The following is a 22,038-nucleotide window of genomic DNA, read 5'->3' on the forward strand; positions in this document are numbered from 1 at the left end:
GCGCTGAACTTTCACGATGTCATAAGACGCATATAGCTTTGTCCTACGGAAACATCATTTCGGTAAATTCGGTCAACTAACGCCAATATTCGACGAAGTTCTGAATCAACACAGTGTTACTAAATTTTGACATTTGTTACTTAGATTTACTACCTAAAAGACACGCGTAAAGTGGTTATGATTCAAGTCTGTGAGGAAGTTAGATGTATGAACGTTAGCCCTTAGAAGCAAATAGATGTGTGTTTCAAAAGTCCCTTACCAGCCCTTCTAAAATCCGTACAGATGTATTTATATTGAACTCGAAGTAGGAAACTACAATAGGGCCAAGGGAAAACCCTTTGGATGATGCTTCGCGGACGGCCACTATCTTGAATTTCATTTTTTTAATTTCAAACGATAGGTGGGTTATCTGATACATGACCTTAAGCAATAAATTCCTCAGCATGTCAAATCTGAAATCAGATTTCATGTATCTTTATTTGGTGAGAAGTTATGCACAACGACAATTGATATTTACTTGTCACATAATGTGCTCCACATGTGCTCCATGTTGGGTAGTGCACCTATGCAGACGCAATTCTCCCAATTTCTATGAACTTGTAGCAGGGTAGCTGAGGAAATTTGCTCACAGGCAGTCATGGTACGTTGCTCAAGATTACTAAGATCACGAATTTTCACACCATACACCGTAGCCTTAATATGTCCTCAAAGGTGGAAGTCCATTTGAGCGAGGTCTGGTGATCGGGCAGGTCATTCAATTGGCCTACAGCGACCAATCCATGCCCCAAGAAATTGTTCATCCTGGTGCTGACGCATCCGGATGGCAAACCGGGGGAGAAGACACACCGTCTTGTTGAAAAACTGGGAAATGTACAATCTGCCGATAGCAGACCTGGCAGTATCTCATTCTCTAATATATCGTTCTGTAGTCAAAGTTTCATAAATGGAAAAAAGGCCGATAGTTCGCTTTTATCCATATACCCGCCCACACCATAACCTTCTCTCCACATATCATTTTGGAGGAATCTGTCCATGTGGGATTCTCAGGCGGCCAATAGCGCATGTTCTGTCTACTCACCTTCCCATTAACGAAGAAGTAGGCTTCATCGAAATGGAGTATGTCCATCATGAAATTTGGATTTAGCCGTAATTGCTTGATTGGGCACTCACAAAACTGCATGCGGCGATCTGAATCGGCGATCTGATAGGTCTCCCTGCGTTTGCACCTTATAGGGATGCCACTTGTGCCTCTGTAGCACCCTGTACACTGAACTGGTACTCACATCACATTGTATGGAGAGACGACCTGCTCAGCTGTGGTGACTTCGAGAAGGAGGCTAGCATTGCCGTAACTGTTGCATCGTCTGTTGCTGTCCGCGACCGTGCCTGTCTCCTCAAATTTGGTTAATAACTGTGCCACTGCAACATGTGACAATGTGGCGTTGTGGATGACGTTGATTGAAATCGGCTGCTACTGCACGAACACTTCTTCCACCACCAATTTGACGATCTGGATGCATTCCTCAGTTTTTAACGGCGTGATTCACCACCAGCAAAAAGAGGAATAATCATATTGAGTTGTCCATAACTTCTCACCAAATAAAGATACATGATATCTGATTTGAGATATGACATCCTGAGCAAATTTTAGCCTAAGATCATGTATCACATTATCCACCAATCATTTTGAAATAAAAAAATGAAGTTCAAGATGGCGGGAGTCCCCGAACAATATCCAAATTGTTTGCCTCTATCCCTATTGTATATTTCCTACACCAAGTTCAATATAAATATGTCTGTACGGATTCTAAAAGGGAAGGTAAGGGACTTTTGAACTATATATAAAATTCATTTCTATTACCCTTAAAAATATTGAAGTACAGTGTGAAGTTAAATTAATGTCTAAAAAATGCTGCCCAATCTTATTTTATATATAACATTAATTTATTTTGCTTGAAACATGATTATAAGCGTTTTTATTATTTTCAGCTTTTCAGCGCTTTTGTTAGTCAGTCACTATTGGTTATTCATCAAAGTTTTCATTTTCAGCTTTTCAGCGTTTTGATGAAATCAGTTAAAATTGCTTGTTCAAAAAAGTTTTCATTTTCTGTTTTTTAGTGCGTTTTTGAAGTCAGTCATTTTAAGATATATATATATATATATATATATATATATATATATATATATATATATATATATATATATATATATTAAAGATCTTCGTTAGAACAAAAGTTTAATTAAATACCTCAGAGTGTCTTCCTATAAAATTGGTCGGCATACCAAACATACATGAACAAATATAGTCATTACGGAATTACGGATTTGGTCATCACTTAAATTTCCTGTCATCGTGTACAATGTCTGTAAAGAAAATAATAAAGTGAACAACACACAATGTACTCACAAATTACTTTACCTATGGGGTCGACTCCAACTCATAATTTACCCTACTTATAAAAAGACGAAAATTTAATTTAGGAAAACAAAGTCTACTAATGCCGACTTTTAGACCAGGCGGTAGCGTTACGATACGTGTCATATTCTCATCAGGATAGCCTCTGTTTGAAAGCTCTTCTCCCCATGTCCCAACGGTTTACAGTTAGTCTTGATTTTCAGTCATCACAACCTTTCCACGCCTCATTATGGCATTCTAAAATATTACTTTTGTTAATAGGAACCATGGAGAGAAAAGTCGAGTGTATTTAGAAGTAAAATTCGTAGATCACGGCTACAGACAGCTTTCCTGACACTGCTTTTGCTACGGCAGGAGAACACCAATCTATTGAAAATCCATGCTGGGAAGCTGATTTACAGAACTATGTAATGTTCTGTACAGATAATGTTTATCAAAGTACATAACCATGATTTTCTGTATCCTACACATTCTGACGGAGGGCACGTGATTTCTGTTTATTTGCAACTGTACAGATCGGTTTTTCTTATGAGAAACAAACCTGTACGTAACCTAGTACAGAAAATCTTGTGTGTAATACACAAGGGTAAAAGTGGATCTAAAAAGGTAGTGGAACGCATGACGTCACGTTATACGCCATGTCTGTCTTTGCCCAATGTAATTTTTAGGAACTGGAGGGACGCCATAGATATTTTCGGGAAGTTGGCGAACGGCATTTCCCCGCGTTCCCCCTCACGTTTATCCCTGATAATACAGAATCCTGTTAAATTTTCGCTGCTACGGATTTTCTAGACTAAAACAATGCTTTTTTTCTCATTGTACACGCGCAATACTAACTTATAGTAGAGTTTTTTCTGGCTAAGCGGTTAGAGTACGCGCCTTTGGCGTGGAAGACCAGGCTTCGATTCCCGGCAGGAGCTCATGTGGTTCGTATTCCACGTTAATCAGTAGGTCCCGACTCATATATATAGCCTTGCTGCTGAAAGGGACGTTAAATTCAAACTCAACACTAACTTATGGTACGCTTTAATATTGGCAAAGCTCGTCGCGTCAAGCCACGCAGTCAATATTTAATCTTGAGATCGATGATAGATGTCACTTTTCCAACCATCATTATGTGATATACATAACTTATTAGATTAAATACAGGACATTAAGGAAAACAAAGGAAAAGAACTCCGAAGGTAATTAACACGATTCGAACCACCATCATCAGGGGGGGACCAAGACCCGGGCAACCTGGGCAAATACAAGGGGCACCACAGTCAGGGGACACCAAAACAAGTCTCAAAAAGTAAATTTCATAACGTGTTTTTCTACTGACTTATTTGGTTTATATTCTTGTAAAGTAACGTCAATTACATTATCTTTTTACATTCTACCATGGATGAAGAGAGTTTAATAGTACTAGGGAGGCTGTATCGACAAATGGAGACATGGCACGTAGAACAAAAAGTGGAGGAGAATTGGTATTGTTTATAGCGGGCCACGTTCTTTGTGAACTTTTTTCCCTAAATTGATTTTGATATCGTTTATTTACTTGCCAAACTCACGAAAGTTAGAGGATTTCTAATACTTGATAAAACCTATTATTAAGCTTTAAAGCTTTAATCTTGTAAGAATGTTCAGCTTGATATATATATATATATATATATATATATATATATATATATATATATATATATATATATATATATATATATATAGATAGATAGATAGATAGATAGATAGATAGATAGATAAAATTTATGAGATATGTTGTATGAATGCTATGGACTTTAACTACTAGGACCTAAAAAAAGTTGTTTATATTGCTGTGCGTAAAACACGTTCAACATCTGTTAAATGCACGAGTATTTATTGGTATCTTACGTTATTAGAATAGATTGTTACATTGTCGGATATATGGTAGAATGACTCCTTATGTTATTGATATAACAAAACAATCTACAATATAACTATATAACAGTCATCATGCCAATTCAATATATGCTGTTCGATATTGTTTTTGTTTATACATATCGATACAATAATAATAATAATAATAATAATAATAATAATAATAATAATAAACACTATGTAATTGATACTATATATATTTTAAGTACGGTACTAAATATATCTATATCATGTATTTGAGTATGAATTTTTCTTTCTGAAAATATTAACATCGTTGTAATGAAATGTAGAATATATGCTAGGACAAGGGAGAATGTAGAAAGTCACTTTGCTCAGGTGAAAATTTTGCCTTGGTTCGCCCCTGGCCACCATCCCATTGATTACTAGAATAACACTGACATTCTTGACCTTTGGTTTTTATCGCAACCATTTAACACAACGGGTTAGTTATAATATAACATACAAACTACCCTAAAAAGTTTAGGTAAATATTATATTGAGAAAAGCAATAAAAATATACAGAAGAGATGCACCATATAATAAATACTAAGAAAAAAGATGCAAGCCAGTTTTGAAAATTTCTAAACACTCAGTAACAATATAACAAATGCTAATAACATGCAAACATTATAGGGAAAGAAAACAACAGTATAGCAAAAGTAAAAGATACCGCAAGGAAGAAACAAAAGAGCACTCTAGAGAACTCCCAAGGTATTATTGCTACTGCTTAGAAGCAATAGAAATATCACCCCTGGATGTCGGGACAGTGTTGCTAGACTTGGTACAATTGTACCAAATTCGGCCCTTTTTGTCATTCCTTGGCCCATTGGTACCACGCTGGCATTTTCAGCCCTCTTTGTGGGAAATTTGGTACAATTCCACCCAATTCAGCTCCATTTAACAAATACTTGTCACATTTCCAAAAGTGTCGGTAAGACTCTTCCTACGTCTCACGATACTCATACAGTTGCACTCTTAGAAAATGCTGTGGAAGATTCATTCTATGACATAGCACCGCATAACGCTACGAACTTTGTGTGGAAATTTCGTAATTCGACTATACCGGGAAACAAATGACGCTAGATGGGCTAGTTTTTCATATATGGCCATAATACCGTTTTGGTGTATTTGTCACTTTGAAATAGAGGGACGTCTGGTTTTCTTACAATACATACCAAAGATGATAACCGTTTTCCCTTTTAATTTGCGGTCTCTCTTTAACACTAGAAGCACGAAGCAGTCATTTTGACTGCTTGAGGAAATATAATTTCGTATCACTTCTGTAATATTTTCGCTAAGGCCCTGAAATTCATTGACTTTTAATATTATTGTGCCCACTTGTTGATAGCATTAATAATAAGTTTATGCTCCTTTATACAGGGACGCTATTGCCAGTTATGCCTAGAAGCACGAAGCAGTCATTTTGACTGCCTTATAAAGAGTATAGGAATTAGTGCTTCTGTTTTTAAGTTAAATATGGCAGTATTAAATATTTCTTATTCATAGATAAAAGAAAAGCTTAAACCTTTATTCATTGTAATTTGAGAGAGAGAAATTTAAGATAACTTATTGTTTTATTAGGTATATTGCGATACATAGTTCCAACTATAACTTCATATTTTTTATTGTGTCATGAGATATGTCTCAGTGTTTTATGGTCTAGAAACGAATTAGTTCAGATAGAAGTAGTCAATATCTATATGATAGTGTGCATTTGGAGTTGGTTGAGCTGAACCATGTACATGGACATTTTACAATGAGAACTCAAGAAATACTTTGGGTATTACATGATCTCTTAGAAGATGAGTCTGAGGATTCGATTGAAAGGTATGGAAACTGGAGTGATTCTGAACCTGAAGAGAACATTTTATATTCCAGTGATGAAGGAGAGGAAGACAGTGATGGAGATGACAACGCCAGTAGTGGTGGAGATGACAACGCCAGTAGTGGTGACAGATTTATTTCTCCATTAGGAATATTGTAGAAAAAAAATGGATTTGGGACAAGGTGACGTTGGCCGTACATATAAGTACAATATTGTTAGCGAAGTTCCAAGACCGACAAATTTTGCCAAGTGGCAAGTGTCTGAGGAAATATGTAGTCGTGCTTTTCGTTTACTATTGATAAATCTATGATGAGGCATGTCCTAAAGTACGCCCATTCTGAAGCATATAGGCAACTGCAGTAAGCAACATGGTCTTTTAACTATTTCAAAACAACAGTCTTATTTAGGCCTCATTATTTATCGAGGTGTTTCGGCATTGTCCACTAGGATCTTGTGGGAAAGATCAACAGGGCTATAATTTATAGAAAAATAATGAGTAGGGATAGGTTCTGTGAAATAAAACGGTACTTCATACTTGATGAAAAGGCACAAGATCTGCATGACGTCAAGGGAACAAATTTGCACTCGAGCCGGAACTGTGGGATGAGTTTATTGAGAACAACGTAAAATGTTACAAACCACATTACAACGTGTAATTAACGAGCAACATTATCCCACGAAAGTCAGGGTTCGATTTCTGCAATATGTGCCAAATGAATCCGATAAGTTCGGCATCAAAATCTGGTTACTAGACGACGTGCAATCAGTCTATCCTCAATGGCTTTCCATATCTGGGCAATTATTTGCAACGTCATGCTAGGACACAGTTAGGTGAAATTCTAGTTTCTAGTTTGACAAATCCTTTTACTGGAAAAGGAATAAGTGTGACAAATATAATAACTTCTTCACAACAAGCAAACTCGCTGAAAGAATTGTATCACTGTGATGTTTACAGCGATCAGAGTGGTAATGAATTAACTGTCTACAAATGTAAAAGCAACAAAAGTGTCTTGTGTCTGTGAGTTCCATGCATGAGTCAGTGTGAATTTCCTAGACACTATAAGAAAAAAAAACGAAACTATAATGTATTACAATCAGACATCGTGGATCAAATGGTGAAGAAACACGAAGTGAGTTGTGCGTATTGATTCCTGGAAGATGTACAGAGAAGTTACTGGGGAAAAAATCAATAGGTGAAAATATCTCTAACGTTTGGCCGAAGATTTGATTATCAATGTCCCTGCGCTTCCACACGCAAGCGATAAAAACGTGTCAAGAACGATTGTGTACAAAAGAAAACAGCTGACATATGCTACAAATGTCGAAAGTATGTTTGTGGAAAGTGTGTACTGCGGACATTCGAAAGCAAATTATCTGCTCCAAGTGTGGGTGACTGTGTACGGTCTTCTCCTAAGAAGATATTTTCCATGATATCATAGCCAATATTATTTTACAATCAAATTTAAAACCTAAGAGTGACAGTAATCTTTAGTTTCTTTCATTATTTTAAAAATACTGATATTAAATTTATTATATTAATAAATATTTTTAATATTACATTTTAATGCCCTTAGTGTTTATAAATAAAAACAATAAAATAAATAATATGCTTTCTAGGCTTACTTCTAAATGTGTCTCATTGAGAATGTCAATAAAATAGTCATCGTGCGACACCATTCTTTTCTATTTTAGTCAAAAACCGAAAGCAGTCAATTTGACTGCTTCGTGCTTCTAAGGGGTTCAAAATGCCCGTGCTTCTAGTGTTAATTTGCGTGCAAGAAAAGTTTCGTCTACTTCCACAGTTGTTCAGGGTCCTCCTATATGGATGTTTTTAAAAACGTAATATTTAAAAAGAGCATTTTCTTGATTTGGACGGTTGGAAGAGTGGACAGGAAATTGTTCTATAACTTTACCTCTTTTAGTTTCATGTTATAGAGCCATGCTTTACATTGGTATAAAATACTCAATTCAGCCCTTTTTGCTTCAATTTGGTACTATTTTTCAGCCCACACCGCAGCTAGCACTGTGGCAACACTGCGTCAGGATTGAAATGTTCTCGTAGCGAACGCAACATAAATTTGAGGAAGGTGGTAGCATCAAGAAGAGAGGAAAACCAGTGTGAGTGTCACTTGTTTTCCGAAAGGATAAAAAACCAAAATCAGGAAACAAAATATCATTAACGTACACGACTATGGCAATATTCAACAAATAAGCTCTAATGATTGGTAAGTAACAGCTAGATAGGAAAAATAGGCGGACAATGGGTATAACAAAGCTACAAAGTATCTCCTTGTTGAAAAGTAATATAAGTCCATAGGTGAAGAGGGAATAACACATTTAAAGAAGACTTCGTGAAGATCGAGCTGGAGATAGAAGTGGCGAGTTTTAATGCCTTTATTTAAGTCCTAATATGAAAAAGACTACACCATTAGGCCTTCTGACATTAATATACAAGAACGGACTTGAAGATGCGTATCAAAATATAATCAAAACATTGAAAATTTTCCTCACAATACCAATGTCAGTCGACTCAAATAAAAGGAGTTTTAGCAAACTAAAAATCATTTTTAAAAAATTACCTCAGAAACTTAATAGGGTAAAAGCGACTTACCAACCATAGCATCATATCCATAGAGCACAAATTAGCTTCAAAATTATATTTTGAGAACATTCTAAAAACATTTTCAGCCAAAAGAGCCTGTAAAATTAGATTGCAGTTCTAGATTTTTGTGATTTCATTTAACTTACATCGATTTAAGAGGTTTGTAAGATGTCTGAGTATAATACTGGAGTCAACAGTTTGACTGTTTGTCACAATTAAATATCCTGTTCTAAAGCAAGTTGATTCATTCTACACATATACACATGCCGATATAATTATTAATATTTTTCTTTTTTGGTTTGCAGTTATTATGATATGACTATAAGAATATGTCAGTTTGGTGTTTTATCTTGTACTAAAAAAATTAATTAGGTACTGCAATTTTGGAATCAAACTTTACCACTTGGAAGTGTTTGGTTGGGCAAGGGGGAGGGGCTAAGACCAGTTCTTGGACTGTCCGACAATTAGCCTAGTTACGTCTCTCACCATACAAAACAAACTCCTTCACTTAGTGTACACGTGACGGTGCTACTTCTTCTAAGATACGCTGGTTCTAATATACACCCACTCTGTAGCTATATATTATGTGAAATCTATGTTGAATTAAATCTTTTAGTCTGTTATCACAGCGCTCTTTAACCGTAGATAGCGCACAATAAATGATATCTTACATATTAAACAAGACCATTGGAAACGCAGTTAAGTTCCCTAGAACTCTCAATATATAATAAAAAAAACCTCTGTTATAAAACAGGTGGGATGAAACTCAAGAAGAAAAACATATTTACAACAGTTGGTTGTTATTTTCTTAATAGAGCCACATGAGGAGGGAAGAATCGAACACGCAAACTTGAATTTAATGATAGGTGTGTTTCATGGCGACAAGAACTTTCCACTTGTTTCGTGTTTGAGACGAGAGTCACGCAAAGGGGGATTGATGCCGGGGCTTTCGTGTTATGGTGACCTCATTACTTACTGATTCTTTGCTACAATTACAAACAGGTGCAGTTTTCAAATAACGGGAGTTTATGGTGAGAATTTACAAGTTATCCTTGCAATTCAAAAACACTATGATAACAAATAGAACTTATATTTATATACAAGTAATTTGTCGACACGTCCTCACATCACGAATTTTTCTCAACAATGGTCGTAACATTTCATATAGAGGATTTCAAGTTATTTATTTATTTATTAACTACCATCAAAATATACATTCTGCACTCAAATTTTGTTGTAACAAAAGAAATACTGACCAAAACTTCAACATACACTGTATTTTAAACTACCCCGAATACTTATCATATCCTTCATTAGACACCATATAAACTCTATAGAACATAAATGAAGATAAAAAAAACATATATATATATATATATATATATATATATATATATATAGTCAAGGGCGCCGATCCTGGAGGGCCGAGGGCCACCCCAAAGCTCATGTGGACCCCGCATTGTATTTATGAATATACAATATTTAGCATAATTTGAATACAATTTGCCTTAAAAATCTCATGCATATGCCTTCTGCATCTGAATACCTCCCCGCAAATTTACAAAGAAATCGGCGACCTTGTATATAGTCATCCTAAATCTAAATTCTATTGACTGAAGCCTTCAGCCAATCCTGTAGTTCCCGTGTACATTTTCCTGCCAATCATGTGCCACCATTTTTGGTCCTTATAAGGACCTTTTTCAGTTCTATCTTCCTGTCTGTGCTATCCAAAATTCTCTGCCATAATTCATTAAAGTAAACTCCCCCTGTCCAGTTCAACAGCTTATCTCTTCCTATCTTCTTTATCCAATCTGCTTCTTTCCACTGCCTTATTATCATTCTGTTCTCTATCTCCAATACTGCCGTGGAGCTCCTCCGTGGCTAAGCGGTTAGCGTACACGCCTTTGGCGCGGGAGACCCGGGTTCGATTCCCGGCGGGAGCTCATGTGGTTCGGATTCCACGTTAATCAGTAGGTCCACGTCTCATATAGCCTCGCTGCTGAACGGGACGTAAAACTCAAAATCAATCAATCAATCCAATACTGCCGTCTTATTTCAGTTAATTTCGTAATTAATCTCCTTTTGTTGGATCAAAAGATCCAATAATTTCAGGCAAAAATTTTCTCGAGAACTATACCTAGTGTAGCCAAACCAAAACTAAGAATTTACTCAGTATGATGTGCTTATTCCGTAAAAAATACGAAAACGCGATTTAAGGACCGTTCAGAAGTTTTGTGGCCCCTGATCCAAGAAATTCAATATATTTCATAGAATCAATCATTTTCTTGTACGCCTTATATTTTGAGCACTACATATAGTGCAGCCAAACCAAAACTAACAATTTACTCCGCATGATGTGCTTATTCCGTAAAAAATACAGAAACTCGATTTAGGGACCTTTAAAAAATTTTGTGGCTCCTCATCCACAAGATTCAATATAGTTCATACAATCAAACATTTTCTTGCACACCCCATATTTTGAGAACTATATAACGTGTAGCCTAACTGAAACGAACAATTTATTGATTATGGTGTGCTTATTCCGTAAAAATATGAAAATTCGATTTACTAGCCGTTCAAAACTGTTGTGGCCCCGGATCCAAAAAAATCAATATATTTCATTCAATCAAACATTTTCTTGTACGCCTTATATCTGGAGAACTACATATAGTGCAGCCAAACTATCACTTAACTCAACATGATGTGCTTATTCCGTAAAAATACGAAAACCCGATTTAGGAGCTATTCTAAACTTTTGTGGCCCCTGATCCAAAACTAATTATTGGCCATCACAATTTTTTGATTATTCCTAAAATTCTTGGTCAAGATCGCATTCTTTTGATCCATTTTTTTGGATTATTCCTAAAATTCTTGGCCAAGATCGCAATTCTTGTTACAATATTCAATCCAAGTCCATGTATAGTGTTATTATTAAACTTTATTTATACTGACAACATGATGTCCAGATGGCGGCTATCGATCCGGATGTTACCCTCAAGTATGTTTCTTGCGACCTGCATGAATAAACGTTTTTCTTCCCTTTTTTTCTTCCAGAGAAAATTGTAGTATACTATTCTATATCAGGAAAATTTTAATAAACCTAGTAGTGAGAGAAAACGACTTTAGTGTGTGATTGCTTAGCAGTACTTTACAATATAGACTAGTATAACCCACCAGATGAAAAATGTCTTATCTTCAAACGGGGCGAGAATTGAGAGGAAATGTACATTTTTAAATTCGAGACGAGATTTTTCTCGAATCTCTCTCAAACCCTGACTTGCCCCCGTTTCTATAATATCCAACAAAAATAACACAAAGTTGACCCTTATTCTATGCTTAAGACTTCAGACTTGTCTTGGCGTGTTTTTGATTTCTAGAAGTTTCGGGCCGTAGCCCATGCCTTCCATTTCTGTTTTTGTGCATGACGTGAGATTTGGTGCATCTGGATTGGTAGGGCCGCAACTGTCGCGCTCCCTAGCAGTGTTGCCAGACCAGTCAGTTGGAAAAGCAGGAGATTCGAAGATAAAAAACAGGAGAAAGCAGTAGACACATACAGTGGTGGCGTTTGAATGTAAATCCGGGGAAGAGGCAATAAAATTTGCCATTATTAAGGGAGCAGTAGTCAAAACAAGCAGTCCAGAATTCATTTCCGATGAACTACGTTGATCAAATGAAAGGGAGAAGTCCCGATTTATATTATTATTTGATACACATGCGTGTGAAGTAAAACGTAGTAAAAGAGCAAAGTGGAGTGGGAAAATGTTTTTCATGCATGTAGCGATAACGTAGTTATATGGTACAGTCACACGTGATCCTGGCGTAAGACTATTTCTTGCTGACGATCGTGGAGAAATGATCTAAGCCACTCTTCCAACCAAAGTCCCAATCTAAACAACACTTACTTGTAAAACGCTAACCATAATGCATATAGAAGATGACATACAGTTGTATTCTTTGGATTCATATTATATATAGTAAAGCTCTATAGCTATATGCTCTACAGAGCTTTGTGTATTATAACAGAGGAATTTCATCTTTTTATGTGAGGAAACATTGAAAATTCAATATTAATAATAATATATTTCTTCAACTTCTCGAAGTAAGGAAAAAGCAGGAGATTGTTCACTTTTCATTTTCTTTCGCAGTAGATCAGTAGAACGTAGAAAAAGCAGGAGATCTCCTGTAAAATCAGTAGATCTGGCAACACTGCTCCCTAGTCTTGGGCGCCTTCTATTGTTTGGTGGTTGCTGTGTTCAGGGCGGACGTGGCATCCTGAAGCAGTGAAAGAAATATTATTTGCATTCAAAAATGTCTTTGTTAATAGAATGTTCTTGTGCGTTTAGGAAAAAAAGATAATCATTTCTAAATAATTAGGAGAGAAAAGCATAATTCTACCTACAGTGATTCATTATTTTATTGTAAAATTGTTCCTTTATATACAAAGTCAATCTAAAAGCCAGTGTTTATTCTTTCACTTTCTCGATTTGAAGCATTTACTTCGTTCTTCCATCTGTGTTTCATGAAAGAAACGCATCGCGTTATACTTGTACACAAAAGGAAATGAAATACGACAACGTTGCTCTTACTTGCCATTGGCTTTCGGCAAACGTCAAAAGGTTTGAGCCGAAAAGTAATGTTACTTCATTAACCCTTTTAAATTAAGATGGCAGAACATCTGTGCCATAGCGTCGACCTTCGAAATTTGCTCTATAAGTCTTTAGTAAAGCTTTTTAGACCGGCTTTTTTACATTCATTCAAATATGGAAGCACCATACAACATATTTTATGGGCATTTTGCAGCCTTGTGTGCTCTGTCTGGGAACTGTGACGTCACAAACATGGACGATGGGTTTTAAAAAAGGGTATATTTCGAGAAGTTTTTTTAAATCCCTGATACATTACTATTTACCCTAAAATCATGGCTTGTACCTCGTTGGTTTCGTTATGAGACAGGCATTCGAAATGTACCAGAACCGAGAAAATCTCGTCCAAAATGGAAAAAAAGGGGATTTTTAAAGAAAAATTTCCCTTTTCCCCATTTTTCTCTTCACAGGTACATGATAGCGAAATTTGAGTGGTACCATTTGAAAGGTTGGTTTATGCTGAAGAAAATGATGTATGATTCACGTTGCTAGAGTCAACAGACGTGTGTCAAAAATCTCGATTTCTTTGTTTTTTAAAAATTTTTTACACATTTTTAGTCAATTACTTTAGTCAAGTATCTACAGTATTATCACTATTTATTCTAAAGTCATGATACGTACCTCGTTTTCTTTGGCATGAACCAGTCTTTCAAACGGAACTACTCGCATGTCTCTACCATGTGCCATAGTGGAGGGACCCAAAATCGAGGGAAAAGGGATTTTTTTACAAAAAATTCCTTTTCTCGCAAATTTTCTCCACTACGGTACTTGCTAGAAACATGAGAGTGATACCGTTTAAAAGACTGGTTTTGGCCAAACTAAACGGTGTATCAATGATGTCTCTACGATAATTAGGGATGAGTCAGGAAATTTTTATATAAAAATGGGTTAACCATTGCTCACAGAGGGGAAAGCTGATACTGTTTGCACATGGGGCAATATTTTTTTCCTCTTTTATTTTTCAAAATATAACATTGAAACTTCGTACAGTTATTACACATAGTATGTAGTATGTTTGAGATTTTTTGGGATTCTGTGGGTTGACACAGGGGCCGGGAAGAGGGACCCAAAGTCGGGGAAAAAGCGATTTTTTGACAAAAATTTCCCTTTTTACAAATTTTCTCCACTATAATACATGCTAGGGACAAGTGAGTGGTACCGTTTGAAAGACTGGTTTATGGCAAAGAAAACGAGGTACAGTTCATGTTCCCACAATGAACAGTCTTGATGATGATGATGATAGTATAGAAATTCACTAAAAAGATATTATCAAGGGAAAATATGTAAATCGGCTGTAGCATCAAAACTATTTATCCCAGGGCCACTCTTTGTATCTCATTCTCTTCACCATAAAGCAAAGTTTTTTTAGTAGCATTCACATGATCGTATCCTATACAAAAGGGGAGATATTCGCGATAAAAAGGGGATTTAAAAAAATCCTTTTTTTCCACTTTGAGCGGAAATTTCCCGCATTTGGTACACTTTAGTGAAATTTTACGGACGCAGTTGGAAACACTGCTTTACTAGAAACAAAACGGGGGTATGAACCATGATCCTACGATAAATAGTCTTGACGCAATAGATGATTGAGTGAAAGTCTACAAAATACCTCAAAAAAGCCATAATTTAAAAGGGTTAAGAGTAGTAAAAATTAAAAATTGATAAGTGCTTTGTACGAATACAATGATCAATATTTATCAACTAATTATTGAAGATTTGCACGTGATTACACAATATACTCCAATAATAAGTATCGTTTAAATGTGGTTATTACTGCTGTAATGCCGGACCAACTTAAAAATCGAAAAAAAAAATACCAAAATGTACTGAATTCGGTTATATTTGATTGGATAACACTAAGTTACGTTAGATTACATTACATTAGGGGTGCAGTTTTACTATACGGATCCATAGTATCGTAGCTTATATGACGTAGAGACGTAAGCGCCAATTTTTTTTTTTTTTTTTTTTTTTAAATGAGATACATGGGGACTCTTCAAACCTTACTCTATCATCTGGCGAAGTGGCTTAACTCTATTTCTAATAGTTTTCCTCCAGTAAGAAATGTTCAACTGGCGTACGCAACACTCTTGGATTGCTTGTTGTTTTACGTAAAGACGTAAGCGCCATTTGTGTAAAATGTGTATTATAATTGGTCGTTATGTTCCCTGGCACTATACAATAAATGTTACTAAGAATGAATTTTGTTCAATGATAATGCTGCTTTTTATCACTTAATGGTTCTTACTAAAGTCTTGGTAAAAGCCGGCTCTATTACATTCAAAATAATAATAATAATAATATAAAAATCCGGGAGCACTTGCAGTCAGATAGAGCATAAACAAAGCCGAGGAGAGACAGTCCGCCAAGCGTTTTCTATACTAGTTATTGGACAATGAAGTCTGTTAATGAAGTGAGAAGGTGCCTTCTTGAATGTGGTGTCATCAGTGGCGTATTTAGGGGGGGCTTCCGGGCTTAAGCTCCCCCCCGAAATCGTACTTACTATAGCAAAGTATATGAAATATCTTGCAGAATTTTCACATTTTCAGGCAAAGCCCCCCCCCCCCCGAAAGTTAGCAAAGCCCTCCCCGAAACAAAATCGTAAATACGCCACTGAGTGTCATCTAAAGATATTGAAACTGTTGATAACAATGAAGTATGCAAGAAGTTAAATTTAAAATATATTTGCTGCCAGTATAAATCTATTAGGGTCTACTATGGAACTGTGACTGAAACTGAATAATCAGCTTAGGATCCAAGAATCCGAGTCAGAATCTATATGTTCCTCTCAGTGTTGTGAAAAAAACTGCACCAGCGAACGTACTGAAAGAAGATAAAAAGAACTCAGAAGATAAGAACGTAAGTAACAGTCAGTGTGGGAATGAAAATAAGAACTAACGTGGTGATTATTCTGAAGATAAAGAAGAAAGCGTTCAATTACCTAATACTGATGATTCTGACAGGGACCTACCCGCACATACAGGAGTGTGGATTCTTAAACTGTAAATGTGAATATCAAAATATCCTGTTTCTTGTGCTTCAAGCATATTGCCAACATTGACAAATGAAGTTTCTTCTAAAGAATTGGAAAGCAGACCTTTTCCACTTAAGAAGCTTGCACATGATGCTAATTGTGGTGAATTGGCGGTTCCAAGTACATCTACAGTTCAATCAATGTCTAGCATATGGGCCACCACATCATGTGCACTCAACGAAAGTTGAAGATTTTAAAGACTATAAGAGTATTTCGGAAAGTATATGTATTAAATCTCTGAGAGAATTTGATTCTGGCATTAAAGTGGATTGGACGTTGGTCCGGGAGGTAATGGTGACCAAAGAGGACTTATCAGGGATTTCCATTACAAACAAGTCACCTCAGTCAACATTATGAGAAGCTATCGCTGAGAAGGAATACATCTGGTGCACTGAAAAACACACTGCCACAACTTAATGTATCCACAAATATCGGTCGAGAAACACAATGATTTAGTGCACCTGTGCTCAGAACTAACACCTATCAACCGTGACAAAAATTGTCGCAAAGTTTATGAAGACCTTTCCCACTTATAAAGGAAGGCAAAGACATCTGATAAATATTTCAGCATTATTATTTTCATTTACAATTTTTCAAAACTATTAATAAAATTTGTAATACACTTATTTAAACACTGTCAACTGAATTTGTACTTTGATTACATAATCAAAACGTACTATTTATAGTTAGTAATGCCAACTTTATTTTAGATCAATTCTTAAATTCCTTTGTATCTGTAATTTGTACTAATACCTAATAAATAAATAAATAAATAAACTCAAAACATTTACAAAAATCAACGTTTAAAAATAAGAAACTTCAGTTATGTATTAATAGATCTTGGGGAGGTCAATGGGTTAGTGCGCTCGGTTTTTGAGAGCGTGGGTATGGGTTCAGTTCCCGCCGGAACCTATTAATCAGAATAGTTCAGAACCTGCTTCACCAAAATAAGTATGTCCCGTCCTTACAAGCTCCCAGTTTGTTTCGGATGAAAACAACAATTCTGTCATTGATTCAAGTGTTAATAAAGTTATAAGCAATTAAATTGCAAGCGCCAAAGGTATTAGATTGCATATATGACGAACAGACGCATATACATGTACGGCGAATTTCTAGCGGGATGACGTAATATTAAGTGAGCACGCCATAGGTCTTCGAAAGAGCTATCATATATCATTTATACAAAGCTATTATTTTGAAGCTATAGCTTTTAGCTGTATGTGTAAAACGGTTCAATTGCATTGAAATTTATTTTAACGCCTCTCCTGTAAAATTACACTTTTGGCGCTTACGTCATATAAGCGACGGTATAAGTAGTAGTAGTAATAGTAGGAACGGGTTAGAAGCCTCGCAAGCAGTGTTGAATTCAGACATTTTCACCCGGGGGGAAATGTCAACTCCTCGGGGGGAAAGGTTATTTTTCTGTATTTTTGCAAGAAAGCAGCATATTGAACAATTCCATTCACATGCACATCTTACCTAATATTGAGACTAATTGGTGATAAATATTCAATGTCAGATTATAAAAAAACAAACAAACAAAAACAATCGTTTAATTTTATCAAAAACATTAAATAAAGACTGGCAAAAATATTTTACACTAAACTTTAACTGCTATTTACAGTAGCTATTTTTGTTATTTCCTATATTCAATAGTTACTGTTTGTTACTAATGTAGAAGTTTTTAAAAAGATTTAAATTAACTCAAATATTTTTTGTCTTAAACAAACATACATAGGAATATCTTAACAAAAAGTTATCATTCTTTCTCACGCTTCTGATTCTAAATCAAGCATATTAGCCTTGGTTTCTTCACTGCATACACATCAATAATTTAGTTTACGTAATCTTCAGTAGATTAGTGCCGTGTCGTGGAAAAATCAGCGTTTGGCGCGAGAGTATACGACGGCACCCCCGTATATATGAATGAGGTCGACAGACCAGTCGCGAAAGGTGAGAAAATTTTAAAAAAGTAAACCCTGCTTTTCCTTGATTTTGAGCACTTTTCATTATTTTTTTCCTTTCATTTTATATATGTGCACATGTGTTTCATTCCTCTGTTTTTCTTTCCTTCTTTTCTTTTCTTTCCTTTTTCCCTCCCGAATTTTGCGACTTTTACTTCGGCTCCCGGTGTCGTCGCCTCGCTTGCCTCTCCCCCATGGCACGGCACTCAGCAGGATCTTCATCACCTTCAATAACAATCTTTCACTTATATACTACTATCATATTGATAAATTTTATATAAATCTCTAACCCAGGAGGGATAACTGTTCCTCCCTGATCCCTCTAAATGACGCCCACTGAATCTCACCCTTTAACTGAATTATTTTTAATTAAAAAAAGGTGTGTTTACTTTAACAATCGTAAAACACATTTACGTCTGTTACTTCCGATGCGAGAAATGGGATTTAGGCGCCCTATTTAAAATAATGCAAGAACTGTACATTTTCAAGGACTGAAGTCTGCTGAATCAGAGATCATATGGAATGATCGAAAGATCTTCCTTATCTTTCCTTTCCTATATCAATCTGTGCTAGTACTACCTACTAGTATATAATATAGGGCGAGAGTATAGTACCTACTAAAATACAAACCTTTCTTCAATAGTTAACAATTTCATGTTCTGCCAAACTCGGTCATAGCGTTAAGAAATACAAATTTTATTGACTATTTAGTATTCTATCTTAGATGTTACATGTTTAATATTTATATAGAATGGGTCTGCGTCATTTATATGTATATTGAGAGATCGGATTTCGTCTGCACGTGCACGGAAAAAAAGCAAATAATTGGGTGAAGTAATTTCTACATTTTTTGATTGAAATTTTTTGAGTTTCTCCGGGGGGGAATGAATTTTCTTCGGGGGGGGGGGAGATTCCCCCCGGGCTACCCTCTGAATTCAACCCTGCTCGCAAGGGTTGGTTGGGTTCTGTTCTCGACATGAAATGGGCAAATTAGACTTGCCCATTTTTTTTTCTGAACATTTTAAAATCTATGGATCAGTATAGTAAAACAAATGTACCTCTCCGCGAAATAGTCCATCTGCCTCCACATACAGTGCCGCTTACAATATCAAAAGCAACCAACATATAGGTCTACAACCATTCTCTTAACTTTTACTACTCTTCATACCTGACCTTCACTTATTCTTTCTCACAAACTTAAATCAATTCTCCAATTTACTCGGGAAATTTCTTAAAATTGGTCCGGCGAAACAGTAGTTTACCCTGTAGTTATAGACTTCTCGTGGCTTGGAAGGGTGATCACTTCTAAATGAAACTAATACTAGAATTACCGGGAATTTTATATCTCGAAAAGCAACATGTAATCAAAATGACGATTTCAGTTTTATTGATATTTTGTTCTGTCGTAAATTGTATTTATGTGTTGCAAAGCTTGTTTGAAAAATAGGACAAGGATTGTATATTGACGATTAAATATATACAGTAAAACCTCGATCGTATGACATAGTTTTCGGGCTATTTCTCAGTTCCTATGAAACAGATTTGCAATATAAATTTGGAGAGCAGTCTATTAGGTCTATATAGTCCTGCCCCCAAATTTTGAAACACATCGGTTAATAGAAATAGGCGGGAAACTGTCTCGGATTATAGATGTCCTTCTGTGTAAATATATTGTGTATAATTACATAAAATAGTACTTACGGAAAATACAAACACAAAAATGAAGAAAACTGTGTAGTTATCTATTATATATATTAGTATTTATTGTGAAGTAAATCGTAATTGTTATTTTATTTTTGTATCAATAAAGCACAAAATCTAGATACATGAAATGTTACTATAGGATATACAGTATAAAAATGAATTTTCCTTTACCGCGTTATACACACAGAGTTTCAAGATTAATAACTGTTTTCTTATTCCTCTTACAAATAACGTATAAAATGGCCGAATATACTCTAAATGCCGAATATATACTTACTATCTATTTGTTGCAGAATAATGCTATTTCTATGTGATAAGTCAATTAGGAATTTTTCCTACTTGCGGTGCAATGACTTTTCGAAATTACAACACAACGTGAGATAAACTAGCACGGTCTCTTACAGTTTTGCTACATTTTTTTTCTACAAATTATTTGTTTTCGAATTTTGACAGTACATTTCCACATACATATTTTTTCTGCATTTCTTGCATGTATTAGCTTTTTTTTTTTTTTTTTTGTTTCTTTTTGTACAGACGAATTTGATATTGTTTGCGTTTATGCGCTGCAATCTCTTCCTCGCTTTCAGACATTTTGTCGCTGCTATTCTGACAGTTGATGTCATTTGTCAATTTTTGAGCCAGCTTCTTTAAATGAAGTCTTCTTTTTATAATCTTTGTTGTTGTTGTTCTATAGATAATTCATGCTTTCAAACATGCTAATGCTATCACATTGAAGAAGACATGCATGGACCATCTTCTGAACGGACATTTGACAGTATGTTTCTTTACAATTTCGCCTACAGTCTCTACTCGATATTATGTTGTTATAAAAAAATATCAGTATTAGGCTTCTTTTTCGAGGTAGTGAAATTGATACAGACTTGTGCATAGTATGAAGAACACACGTACATACACTCTTATATCGCTTACATTTGTATACTGTCAGTGTGTTTCCAGACTCATCACGATATATATCACTATGATGTAACTCCTTTCCTTTCTGGCTGAGATATTCTTCAGAAAGCTCTCTCCTATTTTGTTTGATAATTCCGATTAACTGGTTCCTTTGGCTTTCAGAGCTTCTGCTAAATATATTGTGATAAAGAAATTGCCACAAGTTATATTTAAGAATTTGTTCTTGAAAGAATCAACCGAAGTTTAGACATGCTCACTTAACTGCATTTCCAATGGACACTCTAAGTCTTTACCTAAACATGGAAAAGCACTGAATACGTATTTAGACTTTACATCGGCCAAATCCAGAACTTTATTCTAATTTTTTTTCTGGCTTATTAGGGATATATTGAAAAAATTTACATTTTACTATCGTAGGGTACGTGCAATTGTTCGTCTGTTGAAACATTCTCGTTGGTATTATAACATATTTCGGAGTCTTCAATAAATGGGTTCCTAACTTCAAATTCTAAAACCAATTTATCCCTTTGAAGTCGCGTTGATCTCGTTGACTTTCGTTACATCGTAAATATCTTTTGGTTTCAATTTTTTTTTTTTTTTTTTTTTTGGAGGGGGGGATGTTGATTAGAATGTTGATTCAAAGCTCTTACTCTATAACTAACTCTCTGATTGGAAATTCAGAAGCACCAGTAGTGCCATGATAGATTAAAAAAAAACTTCAGAAATGGAAATTCGTATTTATATAGAGTATTTCTTCCTAAATTTTGAAATTTTATTTTCAACCATTTTGCTTCCATCTATTTATTTGTATTTTATAACTAATTATTCACTTAATCTTTTGGATTATAAATGTAACACTTACATGTTTGTCTGTGGTTTCCATGCATTCTTCGTATTAACATTTTACCAGTAAATCAATTCAAATTGTTGTTCAGGTTTGGTTGTTTCCTGAATCTATCTCCTATCAGTGGTGCCAACCTGAGACAGTATAAAATCCCATTTTGAGAGACAGACATTCCCATTTTGTTCTTGAATT

The sequence above is a fragment of the Thermobia domestica genome, chromosome 2 (assembly GCF_964235325.1).
Source record: "Thermobia domestica chromosome 2, izTheDome1.hap1.1, whole genome shotgun sequence".
Classification (NCBI taxonomy): Eukaryota; Metazoa; Arthropoda; class Insecta; order Zygentoma; family Lepismatidae; genus Thermobia; species Thermobia domestica.